The sequence below is a fragment of the Mesocricetus auratus genome, unplaced genomic scaffold (genome assembly GCF_017639785.1).
Source record: "Mesocricetus auratus isolate SY011 unplaced genomic scaffold, BCM_Maur_2.0 Super-Scaffold_100013, whole genome shotgun sequence".
In the NCBI taxonomy this organism is placed as follows: domain Eukaryota; kingdom Metazoa; phylum Chordata; class Mammalia; order Rodentia; family Cricetidae; genus Mesocricetus; species Mesocricetus auratus.
In genome coordinates, this window is record NW_024429196.1 from 43,268,910 (window position 1) to 43,283,651 (window position 14,742).

The following is a 14,742-nucleotide window of genomic DNA, read 5'->3' on the forward strand; positions in this document are numbered from 1 at the left end:
CGCCTCTCCCTATGTGGGGAGGTGTTTATGGTTTTTCCTATAACTAGGGCTAAGGTCAAGAGCAGTGATGTCTCACTGACAAGGTGGGGTTGAATCCTGTGGAGGCCTTTGTGCCATGGCTGCTGTTCTGCTAGAGCCTGGCTCTCTCAGTATATTATGCCTCATACAATATTACTGTATGTATTTCCTCCACAGCTTTATATTGATGTACCCTGTTTCTTTATCCATTGCTTGTTATATCCTCATGCTTCCCACCAGGCTTTGATGATTCTGTGTAAGGCAATGAGAAAACAAAAGCTAAGTCTCCTTCTGTCTAATGTGTGGTTTGTTTCTTACACAAAGAACAATAGGCAACTGAGAAAAGATGGAAATGGAAGAGGTATATTCACTGAGCAGGTTATATTTAGGAATATATATATGAATATACATATATACATTCAATAACAATTAGTTGAGGGCATGAATCAAAGAAGAACATGGGGTATAAGGGAGAGCATTGAGATAAAAAGGAAAGGATGAAATTATGTGATTAAAATATAAATATACACACATATATATTAAAAGTAATGAAAATGCTTAACACAGATCTGTAATTGTTGCTGGATTTTGAAGGATACTTTGAAGTTCTGGTGGTGCAGAGGTGGAAATAATGCCCTCCAGGTAAAGATGTGCCTCTGAGCACAGGCTTGGATGCACCTGTGGGGGATTATCAGTCACCTGATATGCCTGGGACATCGGAAACACGAAGAGAGCACAGGTGTCTGCTAAGCAGTCTTACCAAATGCTGCTCAGTGTGCGGTCGTGTATTTCCTGTTTTAGTCTGAAATTATGAGAGATACAGAGAATTTTAGAAAAAAAAGACATTTCCATGTTTCCACCTTTAAAGTTATATTTTTGTAACAGAGTGAAAATTAGACAAAAGCCAGGCAGAGAAGGTTATATCACTAAATAAATACTCTGCTGGTTGAGCTTAAATAATGTAAGGTTTGGAGATGTCAGCATCACCTTGGAGAATTTGTCCCAATGCTAAGCAAAAGTTGAAAGTGAGTTGAAGAGAAAGGTGTGTGCTCTGAGTAATTTAATTGCAGAGAATGACGATGTTGTGCCAAATATAAACATGAAAAACAAGATCCAATTCTTGAACACTTTAAAACAATAAATGCTATATTAGAAAGTCAACAAATTCCTAAGGCAAAAGAACTAAGCTGCTACTTAGTTTTCTGACAGGGAAAAGGTAACTTTAACAGTCCTGGGAAAGAGAAGAAAGAGATGTGAAAAAGGATTCCAGCGGACCAGAGAGACGGCTCAGTGGTTAGCAGCCTGGATTCTCTTCCAGAGGTCCTATGTTCATTTCTCCGCACACATAGCAACTCCAGTTCCAAAGTACCTCATGCCCTCTTCTGGCTTCTGCAGACACTAGTCACTAAAGTGGTGCACAGGCACACATGTAGACATAAACCCTGTACAGAAAAAATAATTTCTGAAATATTTATTTATTTTACTCTATGTATACAGGATCTCAGGGTTGGCCACCTGGCACTGGATGACTACTAGGGGACTCTTCCCAGGGGAAGATCATTTTCCTCCCTCAGCATTCCTTAACTGCCTATAGTCCAAAGTTCTTTTAATTTTCATTTCCCTGTTGGCTAAAGATGCAAGACTTTAAAATATATTTATTGACTATTTTACTTCTTATTTTGAGAACTGTCTGTTCCATTCATTGGCCTATTAATTAGCTGGATTGTTTTTACAGGTTTAATTACTTATCTCTGTGGTGTTCAGCATACAATTCCTAAAAGGAAATTATTCTTTTGTTAGCCACGTATAAGGACCAATGTTAGGAAAAACATTGGCACATGGTATTACTTAATCTTCAGGTTCTGTTAATATTTTGTCAACTACAACTACTATATCCTCTGGAGTGTATGGCTCTTGTGTCAATTATTAGTTAGGACAGGGGACAGTATAGACTGTAAGGAGCACAGATAAGAATTCAGTGATAACTGCCAGGCTTTGATTAAAGTAATTGGAAATAGACTCACTGTAAGTCAAGGGAGGACTATACATACATGCATTGTTATGCTGACTGTGCAGGGTGGGTGTGTGTTTGTGTGTGTGTGTGTGTGAGAGAGAGAGAGAGAGAGAGAGAGAGAGAGAGAGAGAGAGAGAACAATTACATCTTCCCAGTGAGAATGCCAATCAGTGCACTATGTATTGAGAATCCTCAAAAAAACCCCAAAATTCAACAGCCATATATTCAGCCTCATCACTCCTGAATGCACAGCAGAAGTCAGCAAACTACACAGATGAATGTATAACCAAGGTTACTGCAGTATTCATGATAGTCAAGATATAGGAACATTCAATGAAAGGATAAAGAAAATGTGGTAAGTATTCTACAGAATGTTTTCTTCATCTACAAAGAAGAATGAATTCATGTCATTTGCAAGAAAATTAATGGAATGAGTGATTTTCAGGCTAATCAAAGTGAATCAGACTTGAAATAAAAATGCTTTCTTTCCTTTGCAAAATCTAACTTTAAACACACACATGAGTACACACCTGTCCATGCATGCATATAAACACCATACATACACACATGTACACACATATGCACTAACATAAGAATGAATGAGTGATTCTAGGGCAAAGGATAGGACCACCAGGAAGCAGGAGGGAATGAGAGAGTAAAGTGGGGTATATTAGTAAGAACATAATATAAATTTAAGAAAATGTCACAATAAAATCCCATCTTTTTTGCAATTATGATAATAATTTATATGCCAACAATAAAAAACATAACCCCTCCAATTCATTTTCATATTAATCCAAAAGTTACAGCATGAATATATTTTTTAAATGTGAAAAATTTATGTAGTAAAATGAGACAGAAGAATCTGGGCAAAGCAAATATTGGAGTTTATAAATGGCCAGTAAAGAAAAATGTGCATAGTAAATGATTTTTTAATTAGGCAAAAACAGTCTGGGATAGGCACATTTCTCACCACTTACACTGGTAAGACTGACAACCCAAAGCCACATCATCTTTCACCTGGATCTTCCCAACAAACTCATGAGTTATTCCATCTCCACTGTCTCTCTTATAGTCTGCCTCAGCTCAGCAACCAGGCTAATCTGCAAAGGGAAAATCAGATCACTTCTGCAGTTCTCCAGCAGCCTCTACCCTTACTTACTCCCAAAACTTATAAGTGTTCTACATAGGCCTGGGGCAGTTCTTCAGACTAGCTATGCCTTTAATTATGCCTACACTTTCCTCCCCCAATAATATATGCCAACTGAACATGACTTCTGACAAGCCCCTGCCTCAGGCTCTCATACATAAAGACCTTTCTTTGGGAGTGTTGTTCTCCAGGTAGCTGCTGAGCTTGCTTGCTTCTTTCATGATCAGGTCCTTACTCAGATATTTCTTTCCTACTATCCTGTTTCAAATGGTGAAGCCGTCTACACTCAGTCTCCTTCTCATTATTAGTCTCTGTAGCATGTGTTAGGGCTTTGTGTTCTTATTTGCATGTTCATCCTAGTGCCTTCTGTTTGTGTGGAGGTTGGTACTTTGCTTGTTTGCCGATTTTTCCTGTTGCTCCTTACGATATGCTTTGTTCCCATCTTAACCTTTAGAATTTGGACTGGGGCTTTGTGACTATTATCTTCTTGATAAATAACTGTTTCATGAGTGGAAACTGGACATCCTATAAATTCTAGTGAAGCATAAAAGCATATAATCAATAAAAGATGCTATGTATGTTGCTTACAAACCATGAGAAGGAAAAATAATCAATCAAGGCAGAACGATCAAAAGCAAACAGAAAGCCAGCAAGGAAACATCATAAAATAATTATAGAAATCAGCCGGGCGTTGGTGGCGCATGCCTTTAATCCCAGCACTCGGGAGGCAGAGGCAGGCGGATCTCTGTGAGTTCGAGGCCAGCCTGGTCTACAGAGAGAGTTCCAGGACAGCCTCCAAAGCCACAGAGAAAACTTGTCTCGAAAAAACCAAAAAAAAATAATATAGAAGTCAACAAACATAGCTAAGTATGATGATATGTTCAAAATCCCAGCACTTGAGAAACTAAACCAATAGGTGTCTGGTATCAGCCTGGCTACATCATGAAACTTTACCAATCAAAACACAACCAAAAAGTTAACAAGTATAATATCCTAGTTAGTGTGAGTGATCTGTAGTTCTGGGTTCTTTTATTTTTAAAGAGAAATTATCTCTAAAACATGGCAATATAGAAAGAAAAAAACCTGAACATTAAAAGAGTAAATTGTATACTGGATGAATCACTTACAAAGAGAGAGGAGGTGTCCAGGACACCATGAGAACACAGCCCACATAATCAACAATCAACTAAGCAGGGTTCATAGGGGCTCCTAAAGACTGAAGAAGCAGCAATCACAGAGCCTGCATGAGTCTGACTAGGTTCTCTGAATATGTTACGGTTGTTAGCTTCTTGTGCGACATCTAACAGTGGAAATGGGGGTGTCACTGACTGTGTTGCCTACTCTTGGGACCCTTTTCCTCTTACTGGATTGCTTCACACAACCCTGAAAGAAGAAAGAAGGGTTTATGCCTATTCATGCTATAACCTGTTATGCCATGTTCTGTTGATATCCTTGGGAGGCCTGCTGCTTTCTGAAGGGAAGTGAGGAGTAGATCTGGAGGAAGGGGGAACTGAGAGGAGAGGAGGGAGGGGAAGCTGCGTTTTGGGATATACTGTGTGAAAGAGGAAGTTAAAAACTTCAAGGGAGACTGTGCCTAACCTGAGACATGCTTAACACAAAAAGGTCTGGGCCACACCTCTGCACCAAATTCCCAAAGCAGACTCAAGCAGAGATGCAGTAGAGCTTGACTGCCTTCTGGTGTGACACAGACCAGGGACGTGATGACTCACAAGATTCCATCACTGAAGTGCTCACAGGCTGTGATGTCAGTATCAGAGAGCCCTTGACCTTTCAACTCCAGGGAGTCAGCACTACCCAGTTGTTTTCTGTGTAGCACTTCTCAGTACACCTTCTCTTCTCCCTTGCCTTTCTCCACTCAGCCTTACCCTAGCACATCTGTGGGGCATAAGGAACACATGTACTACAGACAAGAATACAAAGACACAGAACCACAGTGTTTTGTGAAACTGGAGAGTCTGGTGTTGGAAGAATTGATTAAACTGCAGAAGGCGCTGAGACCCACACTAGGACCTTGAGAAGAAAGCAGGCCACTCATGGACTAATCCTTCAGATCTCTGTTCTTTTCCAGAGGCAAAATCGCCATGGTGGTGGCAGTGGCCTGCCTTAAGCCCACTCAGCCTCTATGGAGCCAAGATAAAAGGCACAGAAAGGGCTTCTGAGAAGGGGCTAGTCCTCCACCTTTGACTAGCCCAAGATTCACATCCAGATTCCAATATTTGTTAGAAAAGATGAGACCTATCACTTCAGTGTCTCTTGGAAAATCAGCAAAAATCTATTCAAAATGTACCAAAGAAAATTCTGAAATGACAGATAGCACATTAAGGAGCCTTAGACTACAAAAAAAGCTAACTAAAAAATACCAAGAGCAGGTGAACCACAGCAACAACAGATCAAGTTAGAAAAATCCATTTGGGGAAATCACATATGAGAGTAGCATATATAAAATGTCACTTTCCCAGACACTGTTTTTATATTTTCACTCCTTGGTGGTCATTTCCTCTACATCCTGAAAATAATCACCTGTCTCTTCAAAATCAATGACTTTAGAAAGAAATCTCCTCTTGAACATCTTCCAGTGAAATGAGAACTGAAGCCTTCATAACAACAGCAACAAAAGATTCCAGTGCAAAGAAACAAACAACAATAGGAAGATGAGAAAAGGAAATGGAGATTTGGTGGAGGCTGGAAGGTATGGATGGAGTAGAGGTATAGAGGATGATAGGGAGATAAATGTAACCACAATATATTGCATACGTGTATGAAATTATCAAACAGTGAATTAATTTAAAATTTTCCATTTCAGATAGAAGACATCTTCTGGTTACTTAGAAGAGAAGTGGAAGTAGGAAAAGCTCCACGAGTTTGAAAGCCAGAGGCTTTGTGCTTATACAGGGCAATAGTGACACTTGTCTGGCTCCTCCACAAGAAGGAATAAAAGCCCTGGGAGAGTTCTGCACAGAGATTCAAGGTCATTGCAGTGATACCTTGTGAATTCTGATCCTCACACATGCTCCCCAGTCCTTTTGCTTCAGAGAAATCTCCCATCCAGGGATTGTGATTTCCTCTAAAAAAAATAAGCCTGTGAAGTGCTGTGCCGAAAATCCTGGAGTGTGTGTGGCTGCCTAGCCTTCTACTGCGGAGTCTCTGACCCCACAGAGACACGGATGCCAGACAGGCATGCTTATGTAAACAGTTAAGGGAAGTGAGTCCAAGCCTCCAGAACTTGAACCAGTCACCCTCCCTTCTCCAAATTTCATTTCCAAGGTTTCAATCTATAGTTCATTAAAGTCCAAAGATGATAAATGAAACATTGAAAAAATCATAATTTTAATTGCCTGCCATTCCGTGTGATACAACCTCTTTTCATCTTCTTCTTCCCTCCTAGAACATGATTCATCCCTTTATTCAGTGTGTCAGTGACATGACACTACTCTCCCTTTACTCCCTAAGAAGTTGATAGCAATCACATGTACCATTGCAGTGTCTTGCTGGTTTTGTTCTCATGGCCTTTGTTTTTACTTAATAACAGTCACACACCACTAAATGACAATCACAGTAAGCCAAGGAGAAGATGTAATGTGTTCCCTTTGATTAAAAATATGACAATTATTGACCTAAAGATAGGAAAGCTATCATAGAAGATTGCTGAGAAAAATCAATAATAAGAAAGAATACGGAAAAAGCAAAGCTAGTTTTGCTCTCGTATACAAAATGCAGAAGTTATAGCCCCAGAGGGTAGTAAGTGCCAGGCTTAGAAGGAAAGTCTGTGAAGCCAGAGCAGCTGGCACCACCTGCAGACTCAGCTGTGTAGTGGGGCCACAAAGTATATCCTCAAGGGTGAGACGAGCTGGTGCGGTCAGCAATGCTAGTGACTTGAAGCACCAAGACATCATAAAGCAAGAACCATAAACCAGTGAAGAAGGCTGCTTCCATTCCATTCACTCCCTGCATGGGCCTCCCTCTAAGCCTGTTTCCCCTACAGCATCATAGTAGACTTTCACTCTCCACCACCACAAAATGTGTGTTACTATCCACCTGCTTGTCTGCTCGACGTTAGTTTTACTTCACTGACAGGACCTCATTTCCTTTTCTTTTCAAAATGTTTGTCTTCTTATCTTACGGTAAGAAAAGCAACTAAAAGAAAATGAGGGAAAACCCATCTAGCAGTAGTCTTAAAACGTTTCAGAGTATTTTTTTAGTATCTTTTGTGCACCTATGTCAGTTATGACCTATTGTACTTCAGTTTTAATCCCATGATTTTCAACAGCAATGTATCAAAGGTGCTGAGCCATGAAGTATCTTCACTTTTAAATGATGGTATAGCATTTCGCAGAGTAGTTGCCTCCAGAGTTGTTGAGCCACGTGCTCGATGGTGTCATGTTTCTAACAGTCATCATAAATAAACACGACAAATGTTTTGTGTGTTAAATTTTGTTCATATTTTGCATCATTTCTAGGTGATGCACAGGAAAGGAGTTAGCCATACAATGAGGAAATATTTATGAATATAGATTTATAGTACCAAACTGATTCACTTTGAAGCATGCCAAATATTACTTAAGGTCAAATGTTTATTCTTACTTTTCTATTGTAAGCCTTTCCTAATGAGTCAACTTAAGTTACTTTATATCCAGAGATCTTCAGTGAACTAACAATCTTTACTTGCTGCTGTCATGGGCATATTTCTGAAATACACCAGATGAAGCTGTGAGATAAATGCTGTTATCACCCCATGAGCCATACATTAACTTGCAGTACTCTGTAAGCTAATCCTCCTCTAGGAGAGAGCTGTAACACGAAAAAATAAAAGAAACAGAGACTGATACTTGGGTTTATGCTTCAAGCTGAATATCAGAAAAGCAAAGCAGCTGGCCACGAGCTTCTTACCTCTACCTCAGGCTGAATGGGTTGATCCTATCTCCACGAACTCTCACCAAGCCTCAGACTGTAACCTTTCCCTAGCGTGAATGGAGAATGAATGCCTCCCTGAGAACTTACTTCTGTCTTATATACTTCCCCAATGTTGAGAATAAAGGTATGAGCTATAATTCTCTTCTAGACTGATTCACTCTTGTGTAGATCTGGATAGCCTAGTTCTCACAGAGACTGGTCTATCTCTTAATCCTGAGTTGTAGGATTAAAGGTGGGTATCACAACCTCTTAGCTTCAGGCTGCTCAGATTAAAGGTGTGTGCCTGGCTTCTGTGGCCTGTAGCTGACTTTGCTTTCTGAATCCTTAGGCAAGCTTTAATAAATCATAAACAATATCTCACCACAGAGCGCTCCCCCAGAGGTCCTCCAAAGCCTCCTCTGTTTGCCTAATTCTTATTCCTACCCAAGCAGAGCCCTAGAGAAGTCACTGATTACCATCTTGATAACAAATGTAACCTACTAAGGAGCTCAGCGGTCACCCCAGCCTTAAAGCCAGAAAGCATCAACAGTAGAAAGAAACAGCAGAAATGGAGCACCTCTTGGAATATGTTTATCAAGTTGCAATGTCAGGGAAACAACTTTGCATTCAAATCTGAATTACCAAAATTCAATTTGTCCCTGAAAGAATCCCAAGCTCTTCTAACATTTCCTTTTACTCTTTTGAACCCCATGCCTTTCTTTTACTTTTGAAATGGGAAATCATGCTGAGAACTTCTTAGGGAGGGTCCTGTTCACATTCTCTGCCCCTAAGATAATACATACCTAGCCATCAAGGGGCCCCTGGGATGTCATCTGTAAATGCTTTCTATCTTGTGTCCAGAAATCTCCAGAAGCATGTCCAGTAGTTATCCTCCTCTAGAAGTGCCAGAGTCACACCACACCTTTCCTCTGACTACTTTCTGCCTGGGTCCAGGTTCATCTTCCACCTCCTGCCACTCAAGCTTCCCTGAAGCCCACTAAACTCCCATTGCTCCACACTCCCTTCTCATGTTGCACAGTCTAGTAGTAATTAAAAGTACCTCACTGAACAATGACTCCCACAAGAGCAGCCTGATCTAACATGCTTATTCCAGCTTGACTCTCCTGTACTTCATAGGTGTGGCTTCTATTCTGGAATCCATCCTTCCTCATCTTTGACTTAGATCTAAAACACCTTCTACAAAACGTGAACTCCACCTTTACCCCTTAGTCCTTTACCTCTTCTTTCTAAAAGTTTATTCCCACAAATGTCTCCTGAATAAAGGAAGTCAGTGGTGTCTTAGTTAGAGTTACATCGCTGTCAAGAGACAGCATGACCACAGCAACTCTTTTAAAGGAAAATATTTAATTAGGGATAGCTTACAGTTCAGAGGTTAGGTTATTATCATCATGGCAGGAAGCATGGTGGTCTATAAGCTGACATGGTTCTGGAGAAGGAACTGAGGATTCTACATCTTGATTCACAGACAACAGAAAGTGAACTTAGCTTGAACAAAGGAAACCTCAAAGCCCACCGCCACAGTGACCTACTTCCTTTAACAGGGCCATGACCACTCCAACAAGGCCACACATCCTAACAGTGTCATTCCCATAGGGGCTATTTTCTTTATAACCACCACAGGGGGCAAATTACCTCCATGTCCCACCTAATCTTCAGGTCCTTTATCTGGTTGTTTTCCAGCTACCCCTGTGCTGCACAGTCTCAACATGGCTGAGGAGACCTTTGAACACTGACTCACAGATGCTGCAACAAAAGATGGCTATTGATATTTAGAAAAAGGAAACATAGCTTCTGGGACATTTTTGCCATATCTACGAGAAACTGAAACTTATTTTCCTATTGTGAAACAATATATGTTAGAAAAGTTAGAATTATCAGAAGAAAGTACTGACTATCAGTGCCATGAAAAGAAGAAAGTACTGACTATCAGTGCCAAGAAAGAAGAGGCATAGCTAGCCAAGGCTCAAGTGAGATATTCCTTGGAAAATTTGTGTAAAAAATGCATTGCTGAGTGAAAGACTTGTATGACAAAACAGTCAATGATTTGGAGAAAGAAATTGAAGAAGATATCAGAAGATGAAAAGATCTCCCATGTTCATGGATCAGTAGTAAAAGCATCTATTATACAAAAAGCAACATAAAGATTCAATGCAATCCCCATCAAAATTCCAACACAATTATATACAGACTTTGAAAAGATAATATTCAACTTTACAAAAAAACCTAGCATAGTTAAAACAATCCTGAATAATATTCGAGCATTCAAAGGTATCGCCATCCCTGACTTCAAGCTCTACTACAGATCTATAGTGATAAAATGCACATGGTATTGGCATCAAATCAAAGCCATTGATCAATGGAATTGAGCTGAAGACCCATACATAAATCCACAAATCTATGGACATGTGATTTTTTATAAAGAAGCTAGATTTACATATTGGAAAAAAGAAAGCACCTTCAACAAATGATGCTTGTCTAACTGGTCTTCCACATCTATTTGTATATAGAAGAATGCAAATAGATCCATATCTATCACCATGCATAAAATTCAGGTGTATCAAAAATCTTAACATAAAACCAGACACTGAATATAGCAGAAGAGAAAGCGGGGAATAGCCTTGAATGCATTGGCATAGGGGACAACTTACTAAATAGAACACCAATAGCACAGGCACTAAGATCAACAATTAATAAATGGGACCTCATGAAACTGAAAAGCTTCTCTTGGGATCCCTTTTCCTCATACTGGGTTGCCTTGCTCAGCCCTCATACTGGGTTGCCTTGCTCAGCCTTGGAGAAGAGCTGACCGGGGGTTGGGGCGGGGGAACAGTGCTGGGAGGAATGGATGAAGGGGAAGCTGTGGTTGGGATATATTGTATGAGAAAAACAATAAAAATTTAAAAAGAAATAAAATGCATTGCTAGACTAATGGCCAACAAGATGGCCAATCCTGAGATTTTACATGTTACCGAGTTTAACATTTGTATTTTGTTCCATGTCTTAGTGCACACTGGTTGCCTTCTTAAACTAAACTAACACAACTATTAGGTGATTGTACCAAGTTGGCAAGCAACCAATAACCCCTGCACTACTTCTGACTCTGAAACACCTGAACTACCCAGATATCTGTGGACATTTTAGAAAACAATCTAACTATACATTGTATCACAGTCTTTTCAGATAATAGAAGAAAATCAAGATCTACCAATGAAATGTGTACAAAACAAGGAAGCTATTCTTTATACCTCTGAATGGCCACTCCCAATAATCTGGCAGAGAGTTGGTCCCTGAATTTGTTTTAAATAGGTTGCTTAGTAACCTGTGCTATCACCAGCCAATTAAACTTTTTAACACATTTTTCCTTAAAACTGTCTTATCTTGGATTGCTGTTTACCTTCTTCATATCACTGAATATAAAATGTTTAACCTTAATGTTTTTGTTTCACATATTGATTGACCATTTCCCTTACTAGATTAGAATTTTTGTGAGTGCAGACACCATGACCATTTAGCTCAGATGAAGCTGGGTACCTAGAAAATGTGGCATACTTTGTGGGATATTTGCTTAATTTAAGGTGTCTTTTTAAAAAAATCTCCTTTACTATTTCTATGCTTCTGAATGATGGAAACTCTCCCCATAACTTATTTACTTCAACCCAAAAATGGAGGAATACCACGCCAGATGTTGACACAATAGTGTCCATTCCCTGCTATATTTGTTATAAACTCCCTTTATGAACAACAGGAAAACTTACATTTAATTTAAAATGCACCTGTTTACTCAAGAGATGTGTAAATACTGCTGTGCTGGTTAATACTGTCAACCTGACAAGATCTAGAGTCCCCTAGAAGTGAAGTCCTCTGGACATGTCTGTGAAGACTGTCTAGATTAGGACAATTGAGATGAGAAGACCCACCTTGACCTTGGATGGCACCATGCTGTGGATTGAGGTTCCACATGAAATTAAAGGAAGAAAGCAAATTCTTTTTAATCTTCTTTCCTTTGCCAGTATCTTGTACTAGACCCAGTTAAAATAACTAATTGCATGATAATAAATTAGGAACTGGAGGTAAAATGCAGCCAAATTCCCCAAGCAATTTGATGAAGTAGACAGATTATATGGGAGAAAGATGGGGATAAAAGAAGATTGTGCCATAAAAGCAAAGGTGAGAAAATAAGCCAAATGGGGAGAGAGCAACACAGCAGACACTGCATTCAAATAGAGCAGAAAGGCAGAAAAGATTCCAGAGACAGAGAAGGAGTGAGAAAAAGAGGTGGAGAAAAGAAGTGTCAGGTCATGGAACAGAATTAGCCACAAAGGACGAATGCTTGCCCTGAAATTGTTGCTAATTGTCAGGTGTTCTTCTCTGTTATGAGCTGAAAAGCATCAGGCAGCAAATTCACAACCTCTGCAGACTTTGACAAGCTAGCTCTAGTTTTTCAGAGATGCCCTCAACAGCCCTAGCCGTCAGCAAGAAGTATATTCAGTTCTCTATTTAGTTAAGATTTGGGCTGTGTACCTTGGAGTACAGGAAAGAGATTTCTCTTTGATGCATTTGATACCAGATTCTAGTTCTTCTCACAGTGCCTCATCTGTCTTCTAGTCTTCAACCCTTCTATCACATGTACAAGAAATTAGGCGCATTTGAACCTTAATTCAAATACTCATAATGAACAAGGCTATCTGTCTGGCATCAACTGTGTCCTTGGTTTGTACATAGCCTTTTAAAAATATTATCCGTGTTGAAAAATTGAAACTCACTGGCTATGAGACTTCTCATGTATCTTACAGGGAACCTTATGTAGAGCTGGTCGATACTCAGTGCTCACAGTACTCTTCGGTCCCCATAACAGGCACTTTATCTCAGGATATCAATCAGTGCTTACCAACCTGTAGGTAATTAACCCCAGAGGCCATTGGAAAACACAGATATTTACATTACAATTCATAGCAGTAGCAGAATTGCAGCTATGAAGTAGAAACAAATACAATTTTATGGATGAGGTAACCACAACATGACTAACTGTATTAAAGGGTTACAGCATTAGGAAGCTTGGGAACTACTAGTACAAGTGAAAATCCCCGCCTCAGTAACTGGAGACAAAGTGTTTGGGTTGAAAACTTAGTTGAACACTCAGCCATCCTCTATCCTCTATTAGAACAAAACACAAATAAGTGTATACATCAAAACTTTACTTTGAAATAGAAATTTCTGAGAAGAAACGATATAAACTGCAGAGTTTTTGCAATACATTGGCTCCCTGAGCAAACAGTTCTGATGCACCAAAGAATACAGAAGCTACCACTTTCAGCCAATAATAAATGATTCTGTTGTTCACATATTTTTGTATCTCTCTAGGGATAAATGAATCTGAATTAAATGAGGAAATGGGGGTGATAGTTGTCTTCAGAGGCTTTGCATCTTCTAGGAAAGCCCTGGCCATTACTTAGTCATCTCTCTTCCTCTTGTTGCCTAACAAGGGTTATTCCTTTCTATGTACCATTTCTTGATGCAACTTATCACCAAAGGCTGGAAACTTTCCTAACTAGCTCTTCAGTGTCTTTGGATATCATCCAGGAATGCTAGTAAGTAACTAACTATCATAGCTAACAAGTGTCTTTGGATATCATCCAGGATAGATAGTAAGTAACTAACTATCATAGCTAACAAGAGCACCACATTTGCACTACCACATCATTGTATGTTTTGACTATAGCTACTAACTAACATCTCTCTCCACAATAAAGTATAGATACCCAGGGCAGGAACTGTAAGTCTATTCTTTTGCCATCATAGTTCTTAGCAAGTCTACTGTCTAGTTGTTTCACTGGTGGAATGACAGTGTGAGCAGTCATCTTATGTCTATCTCTCCAGACTCCATATCTGCCTCCTCATATCCTGTTTCCTTTTCAAGATGCATGCCATTTGAAGAAAATGGCTCCGAGTTTCAGCTCTCTGGGTCGGTCATGAACATGCTCTGAGATGAACTGAGCAGCGTGTCTTCACTCCCACCTCTTCCTTAGTCACCAGCTCATCACGGACACACAGCCGAAGAGGAGAAATCAGAATTGACTTCATGGTTCCTTCTCAGGATGCTGCTCAGTAACAAACTTTCCTGTTTTAAATAGTGGGATGTGCTTGTGCAAGGTCTAGTAATGCTGCAGTCATGCCACTGCCTCAGCAAAGGTCAACACATGAGACTAACCCTCATCTCAGAGTGCTAATGTCTCCTGGTATAAAATGAGATAGAAAGTCTCCTGTAGGATTTGAACCTGTCAAAGTCTGGTTACAACAAAGAAGAACATTCAATCAGATGTCAGTCCTTATTACCTCAATGAAGGTGCCGTGATGTCTCCATCTGTAATGAGACGCATGGCATAAAAGAACCAGCACAGCTGGGTAATAACTCCACAAACCAACATTGTTCTTTCTTTATCCACATCTAGAAGCCTTTGTCTTTAAAAGAAAATCTTATAGTAATACATTTTTAAAATTCAGAATAAATATCTTCCAGCTTTAATGAGGATAAAAGTAACACAAATGAGAACTCTCTGGGTACTTTGGAATCCCTAATGCTAATACAGATTTCTGGGAAGCCATTGCAAAACAAAATAAGAATGTAATA

At 39.6% G+C, this 14,742-nt stretch overlaps 1 long non-coding RNA gene across 1 annotated transcript; it reads left to right on the forward strand.

Annotated features, from left to right (window-relative positions):
- The first annotated feature begins 3,989 nt into the window (after positions 1-3,989).
- LOC121143541 lies at positions 3,990-6,511 on the forward strand. Its single transcript, XR_005880781.1, has 2 exons — positions 3,990-5,892; positions 6,007-6,511. It is a non-coding gene; the product is annotated as an uncharacterized LOC121143541 (long non-coding RNA).
- Positions 6,512-14,742: the final 8,231 nt, after the last annotated feature.